General features: G+C 34.0%; 2 protein-coding genes and 1 long non-coding RNA gene across 10 annotated transcripts in view; 1 reads left to right on the top strand and 2 right to left on the bottom strand.

Moving 5' to 3' along the window:
• LOC128683016 (uncharacterized) overlaps window positions 1-11,109 on the top strand; it is a 31,461-nt gene extending 20,352 nt beyond the window's left edge. For all 6 annotated transcript variants that reach the window (XR_008406237.1, XR_008406242.1, XR_008406238.1 and 3 more), the window contains one exon: window positions 9,595-11,109. This is a non-coding gene — a long non-coding RNA (uncharacterized LOC128683016). The remainder of the gene's footprint in view (window positions 1-9,594) is intronic.
• Window positions 1-23,770, bottom strand: part of Nca (Neurocalcin) — a 95,895-nt gene that overhangs the window by 52,753 nt on the left and 19,372 nt on the right. The gene's annotated exons all lie outside the window — the stretch shown is intronic.
• LOC128683013 (uncharacterized protein) overlaps window positions 1-23,770 on the bottom strand; it is an 82,462-nt gene that overhangs the window by 39,519 nt on the left and 19,173 nt on the right. The window contains exon 1 of one of the 3 annotated variants that reach the window (XM_053768153.2): window positions 7,591-7,816. The exons of 1 other annotated variant lie outside the window; for it this stretch is intronic. The gene's annotated coding sequence lies outside the window, so the exon portion shown is untranslated. Of the gene's footprint in view, window positions 1-7,590; window positions 7,817-23,770 lie in introns of those variants that run through there. One more of the 3 variants, XM_053768154.2, reaches the window with a different exon arrangement.

Genomic DNA, 23,770 nt, shown 5'->3' with positions numbered 1-23,770 from the left:
TTCTCGTTTACTCGTATCTTCGCTTAGTTTCCGTGTGAACACCGTTTCGCAGCATAAGCCAAAATGCATGCTCTGCTAATTAGGAACTTTAATTAGACGCGAACGTCGCTAAGTAATGCTATTGTATGCGCAAATATGGCGAGATTTGTATGTGACCTACGATTATGATATTACGTTAAATTACCCACAACGACACTTGCACAATAATATCTATAAATGAGTCTAATGAAAACTACATGTGTTCATGGATTTGTGAGACCAGGAGGTGTATTTATGTAACGACCAGCCCTGACGATATTTCTTTTTTGCTATTTTATCGACCTTTTTTACGTTTTGTCGATCTGGTTAAATATTTTTATGAATACGGCACGATGATGACAGATGACACATGTTATCTTTGACAACTTTTGACACTGCCATATGCCTCTCAGCATTGCAGCACCAGCCATCAACTCAATTACCTCTGTGATATATGATAATATACAATACAGAATACTTGTAAAACACCGAATTAGATAATAGATAACACAACTAGATAGCTTACGTCATAAATGTTTGCATAATAAAGCTCGTAATTAGAGTGAGATAAAAATAAATATTATTCATGAAAAATACGGGACTGACCGCAATGTTTATGATTTGAAGGAAAAATGGACTATAGTTTTTCATTAATAATCTTCATTAATATTTCTCATGTAAGTTTATATATACAGATACGATATTGGTAGAGGTATGAGTATTGCATGTTATGCTATGGACTTGTTGATGCTCGATATTAACAGATAAATAAACACTAACATTAATAACACTATCCTATTGGTGAAAACCGTATGAAAATCCGAAGAATGTTTGGGTTAATCGTGACACAGACACAGACGCGGTCGGACTTTGTTTTATAATATGCAAGGATATGTACGTTGGAAACTTAATGCAATGACTGCGATAAATGGGATATAATATACTTTCGCATTGAGCACGGATGCATTACTATATAATACTTATAATTCGTTACCATGTAGCTCCATCACTGAGACAGTATGTAACCATACAGGCATAATGTTCTTACGGGCGCATAAGAGCCTTATATGCTAAGGACCTCATCGCTTTGTGGTATTATTATCAATTAAATTTCGCCCAAGGTGCAGGTAGGAAATTCTATTAATTAGGAAGGTAAATTTTCAGCTTATAGCTTATAGACATTATCAGAGGGTTCACTTCGGGCAGGCGACCAGCCGTAAAGTACAGGTAAATCTTCAAAATTTAAGTTAAAATTTTTACGCTGACCATCTCGTCCTTACAGTCGAATTTAACAGGTACACGCGAGATGAGAGAGAAGTCTAGTTAATATAGGATATAAAAATTAAATTCCTTCTGACCACGAGGTCACAAACTGGCCAGTGGAAATTGCTTACATCCTTTCATCTGCTAGAAAAGATGCAGAAGCTGATGGTTTCCAAACGAGCGAACACACATTTACAAAACTTTTCTATTACATTCTCTTTAAAAAAAATAGATCAAAATCGCTTCAGCCGCTTGGCTGCCACGACATCGTGTATCTGTACATACAGATACACGTAAACATATAATTACCCCCTCCACCTGATGTCGGGGGTTAAAAACACTATTGTTCGAAGAGAATATCTACTACTACTTTATAGAAAATGCCACGTCAGTTGCGCGAACGATAGCTCAGACCGTGGGAGGTTTCGGATAAAAATCATATTCAGCAAAATACGCTGAAAAATTCAAAAAATATTTTCGAAGCTGCCTACTCCGACTTTAAGCAGCTTATAATATTTTTATACACGCAGTATTTTTTTCAACTTTGTATACCTAGGTTGTCAAAACTGAAACTAGGTATCATAACTAATTACGTGTACCAACTCAATATTTAATTGAACAAGCCAAGATACTAGTTCATTCACTTATATTAAACTCGATTTCGGTTCGGTTGGAGTTTCGGATGGAGTCATGTTGAAATAGTTATATTGGAAATGTTTAGAACAAATGTTTGTATCAGTACAAGAAACAGAGGGTGGTTTATGAAATCCTCTTTGATGAGTTACAACATACAGGGAATTCCCTATTGATAAGGCAGCTATGTAAAGGCATTTGTCTATAAAATTAAGAGAATATTGGATTTCCCTTAAACAATAGCGATCCGATGTTTGCACAAATGCGCCAACGCAGCAATTAATTTACTCCTACTTCGTCAGTCTAAAACTTACTCTACACTATATTCTGATGTGTATGTATGCACGGAATTCTGATATTTCATAAATGTTGCCAACATTGCCAACGGTCTCGCCGAATATAAAAAAGATTTGAGCTAAATAAAAAATTAAAAACGTTTCAATTAGAAACACCTAGACTTAAAAATATATTGATACTTTTGAAATATTTACGTACGTGTTTATTATTATATTATTAAAGTAATTATGACTTTTCTTTAACCTTTGGGAAATATTTTTTTAATAGGAATCCCCATATATTCATTCACACGTTATAAACCTTATTTAGGAAAATCATTTCGTTAAATCTACAAAAACTAAAGTTGTTTTGTTTATTGAATTTTTCACCATGAATCCACAACGGGAATTGGTTTCGTCACATGACTTACGATAGGAACCTGATTTTTATAGACTGAAGAAATATGTTCTTTACTGTTTTTCCATTTATTTTACAGTTTTTCCATATACAAATAATCTTTCACGTGTACTTGTCAATGGTGCTATAATGGAGTCAGATCAAAAAAACTCTTGTTTATTTGATGTAATTCAGTCATACTTTCTTTTTTATTTCGTAATACCCCAAGTTTATTTTTCTGAAGTGACGAAAAATGACACCTGTCAGAATTCCGTGCAAATAAAAATATCCTAATTTAATAAACTTGACAGTTTCGTTTGAAATTTCAATAAAATATTACAAATACAATCAGTTGTGCTTACAAAAGTTATAAGTACAACAGATTGCTTTTGGAATGTTTTCATGAAACTTCAAACAAAACACTGCGTACACATAATTCCCGTATTTTAATTGCGTTTTGTAAATGATGTGTGCACGTGAGGCACTTTTACGCTTCTGGTTACCTAATGAACAGTCAAAGGTAGAAAACGTTGTGGTGTTATTTAACAAAATGATAGACAATGTCAGCGAAGATATTGCTGCTTTGAAAACAGGAAGGAGAATTTTGCCAAGCAGTGGGACGCAACACCCCAAAGCTAGCCAAAAGCAAAATATCTCTGCTAACCTGCGAAACGTTGCGAAATTGCAATGTACTAACATTGTGGCCAAGACTTGGTACTACGACGAATCATTGCTTTCACAGTAAACTAAGCAAATCCTATCGTGACCAGTTTCGTGGACGCAGAAAAGTGTAAATCTGTCAACCATTTAGCCGTGTTACGGAGGTAATATTTTTAGGTCATATCAAACATTTCAATTCATGCGCTATAAAAAAAAATTGGAGTTTGAAATCTTTTTAATTTGGATATAGCTTTTTCCTTTTCGTGGAAGGTGATGCAAACCGCTGCGATGCAACACATTTCGCGGATTCAATAAGAACTTTAGAAGGAATAGATGTGTTACCAGTCGTCGCCAAACTGAAATTACGTTTGCATCGTGCGGGCGGATATTGAGTTGAGAATGTGACAAACTATGTTTCAATCGCAATGCCATCTAGACTGAGTTTCACAATCGCGAATTGAGATTCTACAACTTTAGCTACCTAGTATTTCACATACAATTTACAAATATCTGTTTGTCAAACAACAATGTTATTTTGTTACAATGCAATTGAAAGGAGGTAATATATTTGACTATAGCTGTTAAATGCGACTCCCGCTTGCGGCAGTATCTCTCGTGTGATTAAAAAAAAAAATCACAACAATTTCTAGAATGGCGTCCATAGCGTAAAGTAGAGATTTTAACGTCTGTTTTTGAGCCCTGTTCTTATTGAAACATGTTCCCGGTTAAATTCTAGGCTGAGACGAGCGTGATTTAGAACAACAAAACAATTATTATTTCATCAAGAACGGAAAAACAATCTGTTTGTGTACCTATAGTGTCATGAGCCGGTAGTTGGCATGAAGTGTTTAAGCTACTGACATGTGTGTTCTCGCCATAAATATATAAAATAACGTATAATTATAAATATTCATTTCAGTCCTGTATATTCATCCAAACTTTGGTATGGTATTACAGTAACGATTAATTTGTAGATAACGAGAAACCGACCATGGAACATGTGGAAAGTTCTCACAGTCAAGTAGATGTTAGAAACAGCTGAAGCTTTTGTTGCAGAACCTAATAACTTTTTTAGAACAACCAGCTCAAGTATAAAACATTAGTAAATCTATAATTAAGCAATGATTGAATAAAACAATCAAGGAATTTCGGTAGTATACTTAATTTGTTTAAACATTTTTTTCGGTCTATATAGTGCATTGGATACTTGTTGTAACGCATTTTTCTGGAACCGCATTGTCAGGCCGAAAATGGAACTAACTATTAAACCAATGGATAAGGCCGCGAGCGCAATTTGAAAACGTGTGTCAGTTTCATGCGTGGTAAACCACACAAGCAATGTGGTCAATCAAAGATAAATCCAATATTAAAATCATGTTCTTGAAAACTATTGCATAATTAGAATAAAGGTTTGGGGTGAATAGATGAGACTATCAAAAGATAATGCGTTCAAATGTAACTGGTTTATACAGTGCATATAGATAGATATATAGATGCGTGCCGGCGCTCATGTCATAGGTTATTTTAGTATAAAAATAAATTACCAAGTTATGCCCAATGTAATATGCAGATTATATCCCGTCCGCGTACTTCATCAAAATTCACATCTAATTTGAGTTTAAAAACATCCACACATTTATATTTTCATATATTAGTATATCCAAAACTTCCAAGTATAAGTAAGTACTTCCAAGTATACTAGGTATAAGTAGGGAAACTATCATTTGACTTACCATAAATTACTTGCTTTCACGTTACTTTTATCTTTGGATGTTAGATAAGATAATCATATACTGTACCTATTATGGTTTGGGATAAATGTCGATGGTGCCAGAGAGATCCACCATAGTTACCATTCCGATACATAAATTAGTATAATTCTATAGTGTACATCCTTTCATGATAATTGACGTTTACCACAAAGCAAATTGGACTACAAAGTGCTAATTAGTCGGATTGTTCTATTGTAAATGCTGCAGTATTATGTGAATGGAGATGTGGCTAAGGCGCATCTGTACATTGCATACATTGTATATGAGCTTTTAGCTTAGACCAATAGCTTTTTAGAGTTTAGCCAACCTATATGACGTATGGTCGACTGAACGTCTAGTCCATTCAGCCAGTCCTCACAATAACTCTATTTATCTATTTGAGCATAAAACCAAATATGGACTGACATTTTGGTATCACAGAAATCGGCTTACAGTCGAAATTGGACTAAAGATTTGTATTTAATAACCAGTTCCATTATAACTAAAACTATGCCAGTAATAACACACTTGTACAGTTTTTTTTTCAGCTAAAATTCAAAGGCCCAGCTGCTAGGCAGTTTTGTATCCAATCCACCACCGTTACGTACTACTTGTGTAAGGTCGTCTACCTCTATTTTGAGTTTTTATTTACAACGAAGCACCCAGTGTCTTCGTTGTTTGTTATGCATGCATTAATGCTATTATTAATTCAGTCACAGTGTGGTTGTTCCCACGAATATTGCGTCTCAAATTCTACTTATTTGAATTATTTCTCTCTTTATACCTTACATTTATATTTACGTATCACATTGTATTTTTGAAAATTTATAATTCCTTCTTCTGAGCATTATTATATAAAAACACAGTAGAAAAAAGGTAAAACGCTATAACGGAAATTATAAAACTTGAAAACGTCCCAAGTCTAAGGTCAAAAGAGAAACTTCTGATTTAGCATTGAATTACCGGCATGAAAACAAGGTGGCAATTTTCGTTAGCGCGGCACCCAGATCATTTCCAGGTGCATATTTTCCAACGTACCTATTACACAAGCGGTGCAACGCTGCATGTAAATCATAATTTCTTCGTCACGCAATCGTGAAATGAATTTGCAAAAGCCCGGTGTGAAATTTGTGCATTTGAGATGTACAATTTGACTAACTTATATATAAGCTATAACAAACAAAACTTGTATATAAAAACTTATAACTTATCTATTACAATTGTAGAAGTTTGCACACAATATATATTAGTGTGGAAGATTGTCTGTAACATTTGCTCAGTATGTTTGTTAATTCTTGACGCTCAATCGTGTGGGCTGATTTTTATAAAATTTGGTGTTGTAATAGTTGATACCGTGGATTAAGACATATGGTATTTATCCTGAAAGTATGCGAGTCTCGTAGAATTTCGTCAAAAGCCTACCAGCCGGTATAACTAATTATAATCTTCAGTAAATCTCATTTAGAAACACAATGGCGCCCGACAGAGATCTATCTATATCCTAGTTCATTAAAATCAAGTGAGCCTAATTATGTCAAGGGTTTCCAGATGCGAACGTAACTCCTGAATTTAAATCCCTTAAGCGCATTGTAGTTCGACCGAGGTTCCGTGGAGAGGACTTTGTGACGGCATGGTACAGTCACCGAGATCGGTAGCTGATCAATTGGCTTAGTCCTCGTTAGCCCGACCGCTTTTACAATACGCGTTAATAATAGAGTGAAATATAATATTTTGAATTCCAATCTTCAATATGATGTATATCCATGTATATTATGTTCAAACGTCGGCGCTTTCATAAAGCAAATATATAGTTTCTTCGTCTTCGTATTTTTAGGGTCACGTTTTTCAAAAGTAAATATGAAAACCTTATAAGATAAGAGTCTATTTTTGTCTGGAATACAAGAGGTATCAAGTTGAAAACGCGATCAAAATATAAGACTACACATATTATGCGATTACACAAAAGGATCAAGACGTTTATAGGGTACTTTCTATTGACTTTGAACCATGAAATTTGGCAAGTAAGGGAAGGGTAAAATAAAAATACACGGAAAAAATCGAAATCTGTAAATATGTGACATGAAAAGTTCAAATTTAAATCATTTATTCAGAAATTAGACCTTCACAGGCACTTTTTCTCGTCAATTTTTATATTTATAGTTATTTCTCACAAGCTACAAATTAACTATCATTTTACGGAAGCCTCAGTGCGAAATCTAACCTTACTGGTACTTGTACTTGACTTGACCAGCATTTTCATTGTGAATTAGCTGGACTATTCAAAATCTGTACAGTCAACAAGAAACAATGTTTGGTTATCTCAGTAGGGGGCAATTACACACACTATTTTGACAAAACACTTTCTAGTCAAGCAAGTGTTCAGAAAAAGGTGCTGAAAGATCTTAAAAGTATTATTCATGAGTTGTGCTTAGGTAATGATTATAGATAGATGGGAGAAGTCACAGAGGTTGCTCGGGTTGGCTCGTGAATTTTATAACGCCATAAAGTCGGTCGGTTAATCTAAAGGTCAATGTTCTGTTCTACGAGTACATCCATTTTAAGGCTCAATTATTCGCTTCACTGTCATACTTACGTATTAGCACAGTACCAGCTTGACACGAAAGCTGATGAATATTCACATAGACAAAAAATAATATATATTGTAAATGAATTACTAACACTAATTGCAACACTCCATTATCACAAACTTAAAAAGCCAAAGGTAGCACCAAGATCGCTTTACATTTTCGTTACAAAAGTCCAACACGCTGCGACAATTTTTTAAGAAGCTAACGAGTCTGGTCGACTGCTATTCGATCACTATGTGTATTACTTACATAAATGTTGAAAATGTGTGTTACAGCACAATATTGTCTGTGAGATAACGATATGGCACGGTAATAATAAGTTATCACATCGTATTATTTATGAAGCAGTAAAATATTATTACGCTCTTTTAACTCACCCAATGTTTAAATATAAATGAACATGTAGAATACAAAATTTACTGTCGTTTCGCAATATTTTTAGATAAAAATACTAATCGCGTCTTCCACTTGTGGTCAATGGAAAAATTGAGTTGTTTACTGGGTAAGAAAACTTCTAATGACACTTTAATTGATCAATTTTATTAATTACGAGATTTGCGATTTTTTAGTTCTTATTAAAGTACATTAGGATACTTTGGTTTAAGTCCTGAAAATGTGACACAAATATCAATATACTAATTCGACTTCTAGTCAAATACAAATACCCTATTCTAGCAGCCACAGCATTGTACCCCAGTGGGGGATAAAGGGTGGGAATTGACGTCTGCCAATTAACAACGCTGCAAAATAAATTTATAGCTCATGCAACAGTAATAAACTTTACAAGTGTGTTCAGGTATGTTTTATATTTTTCCTTCAATACCGTTGAATATCCTTTTTTGTTTGAAATAACTCTTAAGAAACATTTAGCAAACTCTAATTCATTGGCAAGTTTGTAATGCTTGCACCTTATTTGTGAATTTCCGACATAAAATATACATTTTAAGAATTTATAAATATTTAACAAAATAAATAACAATTAGTGAATTCTATGGCTGCATATTACTGTACGTGAAATGATATAGGAAATAAATTATACATTCTGTAAATAAGAACTAAAAAAAAATATGTTCAAGACTTTCCAAGCATAGTAATAAGTGACTACGGGGACGGACATGTACAACCTCGTGGTATAACCCAGTACAACCATGTGAAAACGACGGTATTTCTTAAACAATTTTGATAACACATTTTGATCTTTAAGTAAAGATTTCTTTTTACTAGAGTAATCACATTTCCTAAATTCACCGTACAATTTTTCAACGTATTTCGATGAACTTAAAAATTTATACACTTCATTTATTATTATAATAATATGCAATCATATTATAGTCTGCATAAGTGGCCGGTAAATGTTTGCCACTTACCCACACAATTTCAAGTTTATAATTAACCCTCGAGGCCACTGCTAGTCGATAAGACGTCGTGAAGTCCGACTCCTTCCAAGGGTGAAGTTGAGTGTCTCATAATTTTATTTACTTGAATATATGATGATGTTGCCCCTGGGTTCGCTTTCGGCGGAATTTTGAGATAAAATATAGCCTATAGCAATCTCAAATAAAACAAACATCTCAAACATACAAACTCCCAAACGCTTACCTTTTTATAATAATAGTATAGAGTATGGATTTTATAATGCGGCCAGGGCAGAGTTATGTTGTGCACTACTTCGGATATTTTAATTTAACAATACTTTATAAGACTATTCTCAAAGTTCCATCCAAATCTGTTCATCAAGTTTCTAATCAAAGAGCTAACAAAATATAATAACACAGCGATATTGTATGTTGCCAAATTATTTTTTCTTTCATTCTTATATAGACCAGGTGGGTTATAAGTTAGACATGTCTGTTTATCAGCGACTCCGTCTGTGGATATTAGCTTTCAAACGGATAAAGCTATTTTAATCTATTCTTTCTTTCACGAAAGGCGCCTTATCACACTTCTTAAGTTAGACTCAACGACGGAAGCGTTTATTTATAACTATTATCATGATTCTTTAATCACAGATACTCAAGACGCCGGGTTCGAAGAGTTCTCCGTTGCCACTAAGAAGTTCTTGTAGTTGACCTCCACTCGTTACCAGCGCTACTTTTCTTCCGATGTCCCTGAGCTAGGCTTAGGCATTGGGAATATACTAAATAGTGTGTAAAATAATTTAACCGGAGTTTTCAGTTCAATCAAAGCATAATTTTAATTATATTGATTTAATTTTAATCAGGAACATGTTTGTAATTAAAATCAAATCGTTTTGTAAGATTCATAATTACAGTTTATAAGTATATAGTCTACGAAGTTATAGGTACGCATCGAGATGAAGTGTACTTCATCATTCCAAATTAATCAGAGTTAATGATACTCCACAATTTCCCCGTGGTGTTTATTGAACTGAAAATTATACGAAACGAATTTTTGGTATATCGCTGTAAGTTAATTGGGGATGTTCGGTGCTATTGATTTAATTAGCCGGTAACCTGATGTAGAGTGCATTCGAGCGTTAAAATACAGATTGGATTTAACACAATGATTGTGATATGTATGTAGTACACAATATTACATATTTATAAAATAGTCGATTTGATATTAACAAAACTATAGCATGGTTTTGCTATTCGATGTGTACATGCGCTCAGAATGTTGTTCGGGGACGGGATGAAATACCCATTTTGGCGCGAACAAAGCTTTCACAAACACGATATCGTCAGCATATCAATCAATTGAAAACAACATTGTACTGAGCTCTAAATCCAAGTTACATCTAACTACAAACTATCGCCAGATGTACCTTTTTATAATAAACAACCTTTATTTCTAAGGAGATGGGATTTCCAGAGTTCCCTTCGTAGTGCATACTTCCGTAATATTACTTTTATTATATACTAGCTTTTGCCCACTCTTATTGTTGTCGATATCTCAAGTCCTAAGGAACGTATCGCAATGAAACCTGTACCAGATTTTAAGTAACATCATCCGATATACAACTGTGAAAACCACAACCAATTCCATCAAATATGAAATCAAAAATAATGGCCCATAATTATTGTTCTTTATCTCCTACAATTTTATTAAATGTGTAGAAGATTTGAAGAACTTTGAAAATGTTCTACATACAGCTCCAGCGCTTCCCTATCAATAAGCCAATCAAGCGTAATTTCACTCAAATTAATATTGAAAAAAATAACTTAGGTTAAATCAAATCAAACCATATTCATCCACTTGGCTGCTTCGATGTGAACACGGGCTCTCAATTAAACACATAAAATTACTTCGTTGTGGTTGATAAGTACATACCTAACATATCCACCGCCAAAATGTAAATATTTTCCGCTCTATTTTTTTTTTATGAGAATCTGATTGAATATTCTATCACAATATTGCCATGCAGTCTACATTTCTGCTGAAATTTTTTTTTTTAGATTTTCAGACGAATAAATCAAGAATTTTCTGATTTTAATTTTGGTTACTTTAAGAACACATATCGATTCAACTTCGCCAGGTTCATTCTAGATGATGTTATATCGAGGACAGGATTCTTGAAGTTTTAAATATCTATAATACTGTATAGTATAGCTTTCTCAATACATAATTACTAATATCAACGTTACAATTAATTATCTTTGCGGATTAAAAACTAAAATTTCTGCCACTGTCAGCTAATACTACATAACGGATACGGAAGATAAATGACAATGACACATCGCAATACTTTGAGCAAGGAATTCCCAACAGATGGTTAAAATTAATTCCTTGATCCGACCAAATAACTGCCGACGGCCTGAGATAACTGTACTCGGATTCAGCTGTAGACTGGTGATAGTAATGGAAACTTGTGTTTCAATTTACATTGCTGTTTTTGTCGACGCTGATAAATTATTTTTACATATATTGGTATATTCAAAATGATGAACATTGTAATTTATTTTAATACTAGCTGATGCCCGCGACTTCGTTCGCGTGGCCGAACCTATTATGGTAGGTAAGGAGTCAAAATTATTAGAGATAAAAAATTACTTTATATACTATATTCCTCAGGGGGTCTTTTCATCGAGCGCCAAAGTTTTATGATAAATTATGAATAAAAATAAAACTTTATGCTGAACAATTTTTATTTTAATATAACCATTGTTTGGCTGTTTCTTATCGATTTAATGTATATCATTCCATGGTTATTGTCACTGCTGGAGCACTAGGCCTTATTAATTTCATAAACAACACAAAACAACAGAAAACAGATCCCCAAAAATCAAATAACAAGATTTACATACAACAATGCTTTGAGCACGTAACAAAAGCCCTATCAACTAGGGCGCAGTAAAAATCAATTAGCGTAAAAATATTTTTTATTTCAATTTTCAATATTACTCGAATACTATTGTTCCAAATTCTGTGTACGAGGATGATGTTTTCAATTTGGAAACGCACCCGTAGAATTAATGAAAATGTTTTCTCAACCGGCTTTATTTTCAGCTCAATAACAGACATTTCCATTATTCTGAACGAGTTTTGAGTCGAAAACTATATTCGAGCCCACCCCACATTTTCTATATTTATTTATAGGTAGATAAATTTCTCTGAATTACACAATCACTACAAAATGATTTTGTAACTTCACAACATGTTATGTTTTATCGATTTAATCAATACTTAAGTAAAATTATTTTTTCATTCGCCGGAAATTTTAAAGTTAGTCTTCATTTAAAGAAACCTTTAATCTTATGGCTAAACTGTAACTTGTAAAATGTATGTCGGAACCGATGCTGTAGCTTTAAAATCCGTAAAAATGCATAACATTTTCCCAGTACAGATTTTAGAATTTTGTGCAGCAATATTTACAAATTTCAGGATGGAGCGAGTACATTTTTTGTTTTTTCATGTTGCTCGAACCGTTTTTCTGCAAAGCTTCGTTTATTTTTCCGATGCAGAAGAACATCGGACGAATAAATGAGTCATATATAAATACAGGGTTGCTTTTTTCCTTAGTAAACCAGACAACAAATGTTTTTTTATTTGCATTAATTGCGTGCTATAAATGAATTTTATTTAATAAATCTGAATTAATTTGCCAAAACTCACATGACCTTCCTCCGGAACGATTGGTATTTATAATGAGATGTAATTTGGCACAATCTGAAATGTTTATTCCAGTTTATAGCTGATGTGGAAATTTCAAAAACTGAATTTTGCCATGAACGTCCCGAAATTCGGTATGTTTATTATACGGAAAAGAATTTGCTGCACACAAAATCTGGGTCAGCTATAATTTTATCTGATATAAGAAAACATCTGATAACTTACAGCTGTTTCCATCTCTAAAGGTATTTAATTAATTTTAGTTAAAGGTTATTTTATGAGGAAAATATTGTAAAACTACTTTAATAAAGCTCGGATGCTGAATTAGCAAATTGAAAGCACTAACATTTTAAAAATTATTTCCTCATCATAGCATTTTACTTAAAATTAATTCATTCATTCCATTACATTGTAAATAAATGACCAAGTTCACATGACCCTCAAAGTTAATTGAAATAATTTTTTTAATCATATACAATACGGTTCGCCAAAAAGTGTATTTCATCTCCATCCGATGGAAAATACCTAGTCGACTCTCCATTTACATAAAGGGAAACAATGTTGTATATGCTGCAGACATATAAACACAACGATTCGATTCCATTACACGGGAATAAGCAATGGCAGTAATTCCGCTAAATCATTCAGCATTAACGATATCTCAGGTGTACAACTGAATTAGACACCTTAATGAAATGCAATGCTGACAGCAAATGCTTGTAACATCAAATTTGAATCCTGCTTGCATGAGATTTTGATCATAAATAAATATATTGGCAAATTTAGACATTATGTTGGATTCGAAATATCAACCCCTACATTTTGTGATCAGGGTCATGACAGACCGAGGCCGAGGCAGACATAGACGTATCATTGAATACGAGACTCCAGACAAAGGCAAACTTCTGACATGTGAAACAAGATGACCGCCTATTTACGCGCAGGTTTCGTAACTTAATCCATTATCTATCCAGTAGCTGTCCATGTAATGTATGGCTGGATATTGACGTCATATTATGTTAGTATGGCATTGTTAAATTTGTTTAGCTCAAAATAGAGGCCGAATACGATATACCTTTTTCAGAAATTGATATTTACAATACTTACATTTCCACGGTACTTTTAAGAATTAAGTTCAGAAAGACGTTGCGATCTTCATAAAATTTACATGAAGTAAGCCTACTTATTTATTTCTAATCGATTGTGTTAAAACACAAACACGCTGATGACTCTATTGACAACCGATAACCGACTATCCTTCTGTCTTGTTATGAGTAGTGCATTAGCATCACCATCAATCAATCGCTTGCGTGGATACAATCTAATCGGGTTGTCCCTCACCATAATAGGCAAATTTGTAGCACTTATTACCACTAGTGAAGAACAAGGCCTTTACTACTAATAAGACTACTCAGTAGTATTATCGACTGTGGAGCCACGGTTTCGCCCAGTCCGACCTCTTAAAAAATGACTTTTTTAACATTTCGGTGAAAATGGTCTGACAACCAAAAATACCGAAGACCATGTAAAGTGAAGAAGAAAAAGTTAGAAAATTGATGAAACCATGACAAGAACTCTCTTGAATAAAAATATAATAAACCTTCAACTGTGAACCCTCTTTGGGCAAAATGTTTTTTTAACAGAATCGCGGCTAACGAGCATGAAGGTTGCCTGATGGTATACGTAAATACCGCAACCCATAGACACCGGCAAGCCGATACGATACGCTGTTGCCTATTAGTTGTTGAGGTTTTTATCCAACCACGAGAGGATGCGGAGTGATCCTATTCTAGTGCGGTAATCACACGCCATGAATCATATTGTGGACATTACTACGCTACAATTTCCCCGATACCCTCCAATTAGAGGCGGACTGTAGGTGGCAATTGGGACATACAGATATCTGTGTATCTACTTGTCACACAACAGGTTAGCTGCACTCCACAGATAAGCAATTATAGTACGCAATTTGACATTTATCGCTTGCAATGTACTTAATATGTTTGCATTGTGATTGTGAATGGTGTTTGTCGCTATCTACATATCGATTTTTGCCTCCTGAATAGAGTATTCGAGAATTTATATATGTGTCGTAAAAATTACACTATGAAGCCGTGTTATACTAGGTTATCGTTCCTTGTTATACATTATTACATCTTTATCCTTTAAGGGCAGACAGACTAAAAAAAGTTACACAACTCAAACACTGTATGTCCCTTAGGGACATAGTTTACTAGCCCATAGTCTATGCTATGAAGAAGAAACTCGTCTAAAACCTTTCCATTAATTGACTTAAGGAGGAGAAGAACCTGGCACATTATTTCTTTCAGAAGTTACTTTTTTTGCTAGTGGATAAAAGGACGTATTAATCATTGAATTGCATAAGGTAAAAAGGAAAAGTCAGTACTTAATGGAATACAATCCTGAAAGATTCTTACGTGTGTTCATTTTTAAATTAAAAATTCCTTTTCCGTTTTAATAAACTCGGTGGTTGGGAAATTCAATTTACTTAATACGAATAACACACGGAATTACAAATTAGGAAAATATTAAACTGTAAGTACTTGCATGAAATGCTAACCGCGGACAGCCAGCTAGTCGTCATATAATATTCACCCAAAACAAATATGGGCATGAAATAAGCAAACAAACCATTCCCTTAAGGTATAAATCCACTGCTTCTAACGGAGATATAAATAGTACAATCAGCAGCATACCGAAATGGCGCAAATTGGCTGCTATTGCCGGCTGCAAAGATGTCCGACCATGTAATCCTGCAGCTGCAGCTGTTCATCCAATAACGTATAGTACGTTAGGTATGCTGTACATATTTTATTAACGCAAATCATTATTAGTTATACGATTTGCGTGTATCTAGACTAATTGCATAATTGTGTAACACGATCCTAATAAACGTGGAACTGCAGCTTTATTCCGGAAATATGTATCAAATATTCATGAATTGTAGCGAATACGGACACTGTTATTTGTTAATTTCCTATTATGTGCGGTAAGTAAATAACTTAAACTTTATCATACAATCAAAGTTGAGTGCTAAGATACATAGTCAAACACTGTAATACTGGATAGAATTTCATTTGAACAAATTCTAATCATTTATTCAGAAATCAGAACCTCAACCGGACAAGTTAGTGGGTGACTTATATCCAATATATATAAATCACCTACTAACACTTTATGAATTTTGGTCCGAAATAAAGATTATTATTTTTATTAAACAAATATAATAAGCGATACAATAGGTTATATTTAATTAATTAGATATAATAGGATATTTTATAATAAATAATTTTATAATAACTACTTACTATCCTAAACGAATAAGCAAGCAAATAGTTTCCCAAAAAAAAAAACACTTTTTCCGGTTATTCCAGTTAACCGTATTCCAGGTAATCCGGTTAATATAAACCGGAATACCATGAAACGAGAGAAATGACTGAAATGAAATTTCACAGCCACCGTCAACTTTCTTCTAGATATTCAACAAATTTTTCAAAAAGGATTGTCAGGAGCCTCTGCTCTTTTATCTATACATATAATAAAACTGTAAATATGCTTTGTGTATAGAAGTTGTTAAATAACAAGAATATTATGTGTTATAGTATAACTTGATGCTAAACTACCCTTTAGTCTATACTATAAAAGAAAATATTTTCCAGTAGAAAATCGGCGACATTATTGGAGAAGGCATGCAACGGAGCAGACGAAAGAATCTTACTATGCGGAGATGCAGCGCATTCAATTTAATATTAATCAACATTATAAACAAAAGATACTTCGCTCAAGAATCCAATTTAAGAGTACAATTTACTTTGTATTTGAATAACACTTAAAGAATACTGAGAAAATTGAAAATATTAAAACCTTAAGCATTATTATAAAACATCGTTTCCGTAAATCTACATTCCGAAGGTAGATTATTATAATTATAATAATAAAACTATAACACGGGATTTGGCATGACCATACTACAATCAAAAAGCCAAACTTTAAAAATGTGGATATGCGACGAGAAAACATTCAATTTGGCAGATAAGAGTGAGATAACGAATCGTGAGAGTAATAAAAATTTAAAATTCCGAGTTAGCACAACTAAATTTGTAAAAATTGAGCAAGGATTTTCTTTGAACAAATTGATGGGATGAAGCGCTTGAGGCAGGTTATTACAGCGGCTTGTGTTGTGAACGGAAGAGGGTCTATATCTCGTCAAAAACACTAATCCTTACAGCTACCATCCGCATACGAAAAATATATTATTCTTTTAAAAGATTGAACCCGCAATTCCGATATGATTCATATCCGAATTGCGGTAATCTTCATATGAAGCTTTTTATTCCTATTAAAATAGCCACAATCAATGCCTTTAGTGCACAACATAGACACAATGTGAAAAGCAAATGTTTGTAACGTACAGTAGACAATATCAACCTTAATTACAAATATTCACTATTCCCGCCGGTTAGACATTCACGCTGGGAAACTTGACAAGCTGCTGACTGTCACACACAAGAACACTGAATAGAGAAAATTGAATAATTTTTGAAGAGGTTCCGTCAGTGAAAAGGTAGTCTCATTTCTGTGGTTCCGCATTCATCCAATATCCTCTCATCCGATTCAAAGTTTTCTTACTCCTACGATATTTGATCCTTGGTTCACGACAATAATTTCACTTTATATTCTTAACATAATGCATAACAGAATTGTATGTTCAACCCAGTGTTATTGTATACCCAGACTTTTTTTTAAATACAGACTTCGGGTACAAGAACATGTACATAATGCAATCGGATGAGTACGGAATACTGGTTCCGCTTCGGAGAGGTGAAGAAATCGGATGAGATGACATCGGATGAATAAGGAACACCCCTCTCATTTACAAAACAATGGCAACAGCACACCTTTGTTCCGTTGGAATTCAACAATTTTGTTCCAATTATTTGAAATAGAGTTATTGCATTGTTTGTATTGTGTACGAGAGTGGAATAAAGAAAGAAAGCAGTCTGCGTATTTATTAAAATTAAATATTTCTGTTTGTTTTGTTACTGTAGTAACACAAAGAGAAATGAGCACTTACAATATATATTTTATATATAGATCTCTGAATGAAAAATGTTTTCCACAAAATCTTTATACTTTTCACTCGGCCGAGTCTACACCGGCTTTCAGACTATATATTTCGTAATCTGTAGTGGGCAGTGAAGCAAAGTCGACGTTCACAAAAGAAGTAAACTAGTCCAACGTTTGATGTCTTCGTACGATCTCGAGATACGTGCAAGGCATCAGTTGCAAACACCAGTACAATAACTCGTAACTCTCCTATCTGTTAGAGCAAACAGAACATAGAACACAAGACGTCCTCTCTTCGGCCATTCCGTTTAAATCAAAATGGAATATAAATAAAGTCTCGCAAATATTGAACGACAAACATTTAATGGAAAAAGATGTTTTGAATAGTTCTCCTGAAGGCGAAATAACAAAACCTACTTCAACGGACTGTTTATTCACAGCTACTTTTAAGTTGGAATTAGAACATCAAGTCGTGTATAAATATTACTTTTTATTTTTAAGACTGGGCTGACTGCGGGTTTCCGCACACTTTTATCAATTTGCAGCCATCATATTTTTATCAATTTCTTTTATTGAAAAGCGAAAATTCAATAAATACCACGGGGTTATAGGCGTCTACTAATTAAATAGACGAGGGGTAAATACATAATGAATAATTAAGAAAATAGGTTATGATTGATGTCTGAGTTTCATTTCAATCAATAAACGACGATATAGATATCTTGAACTCGGGAATAGAGATATAAATCTTGCAAACTTAGACAAACACAAACTATCAGACTTGGCTGTCATCTAACAAACTTGATTTGATAAATTAATAATTTTCAGCTAGTTATTGTAGTTACAATTAAAGTTAAGGAGAAGAGAGCCACATGAGCAACAGTGGGTAAAAAGTCTTAGATGATTATGGATTACTTAACATAACTGTGGCGCCAACCCTAGGATAGGACCGCTCGAAATCCTCGCGTGGATGTCGTACGAAGCGACTAAGGGATATATGTCTTAAGAGCTGATAGGCATTAATAGCATCCCCAAAGTGGGAGTTGAAGTCAAGCGCCTGCCTGAAAAAAATCCGGTTGCAAAAGCATCGCCAAATCTTCAAAATTTCATGTTATTTTTTGGGAACACGCGAGTATGAGAGAGAGATTAAGATACTTTATTAAGTATTATAATAGACAGTTAGCTCTTTAGTCATAAATTTTAGGTATTTTGCAAAATAACAAAGTAACTAGGAATGTAACTTACTTTGTATTTTTGATAACTTGATCAGGAAGGGGCAAATCCATCACGAAAAGTATTTTGGAAAATTTAGAAATATCAGTGCACTATTAATTAGACACAGATTAATAAAGTAATTAATTAATGAATTTTCATTTGGTACTCGGATAATTGGAAATTCATCGAAACGTTATCTTTTAATTTGAATTACATCGGGGTTGCATGAAACACTTGGGGCTTATCCGGATTAAAACTGTGGGTTGAAAACTGAGCATAATTGCAAATAGAATGGCAAATATAGTGATATTAATTAAAAAGCAAGGTTGTAAAACATGGCTCATATAGCTGCACTAAAATTGTTCAACTTCAATAAAGATTGCTTCCAATTTTAGAAGCTTGAGTATAGCTCGTTCCAATGGAAGGGAATTCGTTATCATGTCGCTTCACAGAATGTAAACGTTCGACATATCGATGTGCAAAAGAATTTGGGCATGGCCGATGCGGGCGAATATTTTCGAAATTTCATCGACGAGCGAACGATGTAACAAGGCAATATAGCGGAGAATATTTTAATTGGAATTTATTCCCCACGTTAAATTATGCAATGTGCTCCTGGAAATAACGTGATCCTGGAATTCAGATTCTTTTACCTCATTTTTTATAATGCTGGGGTTACATGAAAAAATACATAGGATATATTTCACGATTGTATCACAAAATTCACAGAAACTTGGGGAAAAAAGCAAGCAATTCTATATGGCCGTAACGAATGAACGACTCGTTAAAAGTACCCAATATTTTCAAACCCGGCTTCAAAAACATTTTTAAAACTATACGGATGTCCGATGCAACAGCAACATGAAAGCAAAACAATGACAATACCTCACAAAAGTCCATTACAAATTCGGCGCTATCGCTTAGCATCTGTACAGGTTAACATGATGTCCAGTTAACTGTACATTGAAACATATTTCTGGTTACTATTCAAAAGCGATGATTCTAGTCATGTCCAGTTTCCTGTACATCTTCTGTTCTCTTTCAATATGCGATAAATAATGCCCGTAGACTTTAATTTATGGTCTTGAAATGTTAAGGATTGATTTATCAACTAATTAATTATTGTCTAGCCTCATGCAAGGTGTAAATCGAATCAAATGTCGATCAATAAAAACATTACATTACAGTTACAGTTAGGTGTGTTTATTTAGACACCTAACAGTATTGTAAGTTCTATACATATCCTAGATATTTGCAAAAAATTATTGCTTTTTTTTTCATTCGCTATTTTTGCCACAAGTTTGTGTTGTAGTCAGAAAAAGCTTATTGCATTTATTTCAACACATGATAAAACATCATATCCGTGCAGAGACAGCGAGATCTTATCCTGGGTGCATTTACAATAATTAAACGACATGGAAAATGTGAACTCTGTAGCACAAGTGGGAGCAAATAGATAAATTTAACTTGTAGGATTTGATTGCAGTCACATTTACATAGGGACAGACAAAACTAAATAAAAACTTGTAAAAAAGTTTTCATATACATATCAGAAGCACAGTAAGTCATTGCCATACCAACCAAGCAATCAAGAATAATCTTTTTCCTTTTTATAATCTCTAGAGCTATTTTACATACGACGTGATCGGAATTTTTTCAACTGATTTATGAGGAATGGTGTACGATGTCTAGCTAGCCGAAATTCGAATAGTAACAGACTCCCCGTGCTCAACTATTTCAATAAAAATTTCTAGTTCAAAATGCGGCTATAGTGTTACGAAAATATGTTATAAATTCAATGGCAATAAGATTACAAGAATGCAATTTTAAGAGAAGCTTATATTGTCGTCAAAGATCTTGCCGCAAACCTGAAGACTTTCCTTGTCGGGAGCTGATCTTGGGAGCAAATAAGGTCGTGCATGCCATAATAATACATTATTATCAAATACTTTTGATGAACATGTATACAAAATTTTAACTCAATCGGTACAGTCCAAATTGAGTTACAAGTTTCCACTCGAACAAACATATTTACATTCGTATATGTTTGTTCGGGCGGAAATATGTAGGTACATAGCAAGTTAAATAAAAGCTTGCCAAAATCAAATATAATTTTAAATTTACATATCGTACAATCAAACATCAAACTTATTTTTTACCTACATTAATTGTAGACAAACATTTGCGAAATTTCATATTTTCAGAAATTTTCTTTTCAATGCCCTGTCGTTGTAGAAAAATATGACACATCTGGCGGATGTCCTTCGTATGAAGGCTTACAATAGTTCTGTCCGTATAGAATTGGGGGACTCAAAGCATGAAAAATGACTGCAAATTACATATATCACTAAAAAGTGTTCATCCACAAGCAACGTGTAAAGCATATAATTTTAGCGACTTAATATAACGAGTTGTACAGGTTGTACCTATGCTATGTCATATATTCAGACAAATATTATTACAAAAGAAGGGTGTACCTAGTAGTAAAGTGGGCGGCGCCAATAGTCTGTTGGTAACATAATAATATTACCAGACAAACAGAGGACAGAGTATTGTGACCTATATCATTACCTAATATAACCTAACGCTCGTCGCTTCAACAAATAGTGTTGTCTTAGAACAATATCCGACATACATATTCGTACAAACGTTTTGTTACCAGTTTCAATTCCGTATTGTCAGCAATTGATGATTCGAAGATAAGATAAATACATTTATGTGTATGGAAATTTAATAACACTAAATAAATATAACCTACACGTTATGTATCGCACCTAGTTAGATAAATTTTAGTATGTTGGAATTACGACTAGCTTTATTTGCATTTTAATCATGAAAAGCATTTTCAGGGAACATAAAAAGCGTAATTATTATTCGCAGTATAAAGCAAGAGCTGCATTTATCGCTAGTCACTATTTTCATTCAAAGCGCTGCATGCAAATGCATGAAAAAGGTGCATTTATTAGTTTCTCCATAGACCTTGACCTGGAGTGGAATTGATTCACGCCATGGCGAGCGACGACGTCGTTACTTCAATTTGATACAAACAGATATGGGGTTTCGCCCGGGCGAAAACATTTTGGCCAGGCGGAAACGAACTCACGCTGCAATCCATACATCCATACAAATAAATACAATTGAAGTTTCTGTCCGTAATTTCGAAATAACAACAGCTTCATCGAGACTCTAGTGAGAGCTAGTTTTTTTTTACAGAATGTGTTTGACTAATGTGACCATTCTTTTTAAAAAGGCGGGATACTCACATAAAAGAAGTTTTAAGAAAATTACCTCTTTATTTTTAGTTACAACTTCAGTATCTTTGATTCATTCAATTTGAATAGTAATTGAAATTGTTAGTATTAAAATTGTGCAACGCAATATAATAAGTATAAAATACACATACATATATACACTTACATTTTAGCGGACGCTGGGCTCCGACGCTCAATGGCTGTGGAAGAAACCGGGAATACGCTCATATGAGAGAGAGAGACACTGACATATACAAGAAGAATTTGATGAAGCGTATATATACAAAACACAATATAATTAAATATGTACCTGATACATGAAACATACACACAACTAATATCGAAGTTGACTGGTGAGGAAAAGTGCAAAAAGTATAAGAAAAGTGTCCAAAAACTAGTATGAAAAATCTACCTCAGCGGGCGAAACGCTCCGGAGATGTGATAATTGAAAGGTTAAAGAGTTAGCCATGAAACTGACCTGGAAGATGTGGATGTAAAGCAGACGCAAATTAGAAGAACGAATCTGTCGTTCATGGGCACCTGAATACTTTAATTGTAATTTTAAGAATTACGTTAAGGTTTTCAGGCGCTTGAGGATGATGAAAACTGAGAATATAGTGTAGTCTCTACACTCTAAAGAAGCCGAAGCCGATGACTAATTGAAAGGCATTTAAGCCATGAATGATACGCAGAAATAATATACTAAGAAAAAAGGTGGACATTTTGCCCTCACAAGGAAAAGCGGATAGGGAATGGCAGCCTGAAAGCGGTACAATCTCACCAAAGCCGATACGTGTGGTCACCTTGTAAAATGTTACAGGAATATTGTCAGTAATTTCTTTACGCTCGCTCTACACCATTGGAGATCAGTTTGCTAAACATTGGCGGTTTCGATATACATTGCTGGTTTTTGTTTTTCGTACGTTAATTCGCGTGCGGCATCTGTTTGAGTCAATAGTGTGTAGGATCCATTATAATTGACGACGTACGTGATTTTCCTCTGAGTGAACACACGCCAGGTAAAGGTAGTGCGACTTTCATTGGTTTCCACTACGTTTGTTACAGCGCCATGTTCGTGCTTCAGCTACCTTTTCAATAAAAACCTGTTTATAAGTTAAAAAGTTCAAAATACACATTTCACACATACACATTTTCTTATTGCACATAATTTTGTTATTAAATTTTGTTTGTTTATCTGTAATAACTTTATTATTGCTCGAAAAACAATATGGCATGGCTCTTACTGTTTGAATCCACATTTTTATAACTAGCCTTTAGTCAGCTCGAAAAATCTGACGCCGTGCCGGTGGTAGGCCCAAGACGTCAAAATATTGAAGAACGATGATTGATTACGACAAGATGCGAATAGTCTGCTGCTGGCATTCCTTTTCTTTTTGTGTAACCGAGGACAAGCTAAAATTAATAGTATCATTATCTTTATTCGTCACACTATCGCCGAAGTCAAACTTTTATATTTACCGCAATGAAAACCAGCAATGTATACCGAAACCACCAAATTCGCCGTATTACAATAATGTATAGCCGGCATGAAATAAATTTT

This window comes from Plodia interpunctella, chromosome Z, assembly GCF_027563975.2.
Source record: "Plodia interpunctella isolate USDA-ARS_2022_Savannah chromosome Z, ilPloInte3.2, whole genome shotgun sequence".
NCBI lineage: Eukaryota > Metazoa > Arthropoda > Insecta > Lepidoptera > Pyralidae > Plodia > Plodia interpunctella.
This window is presented reverse-complemented; position numbering and strand designations above follow the sequence as displayed.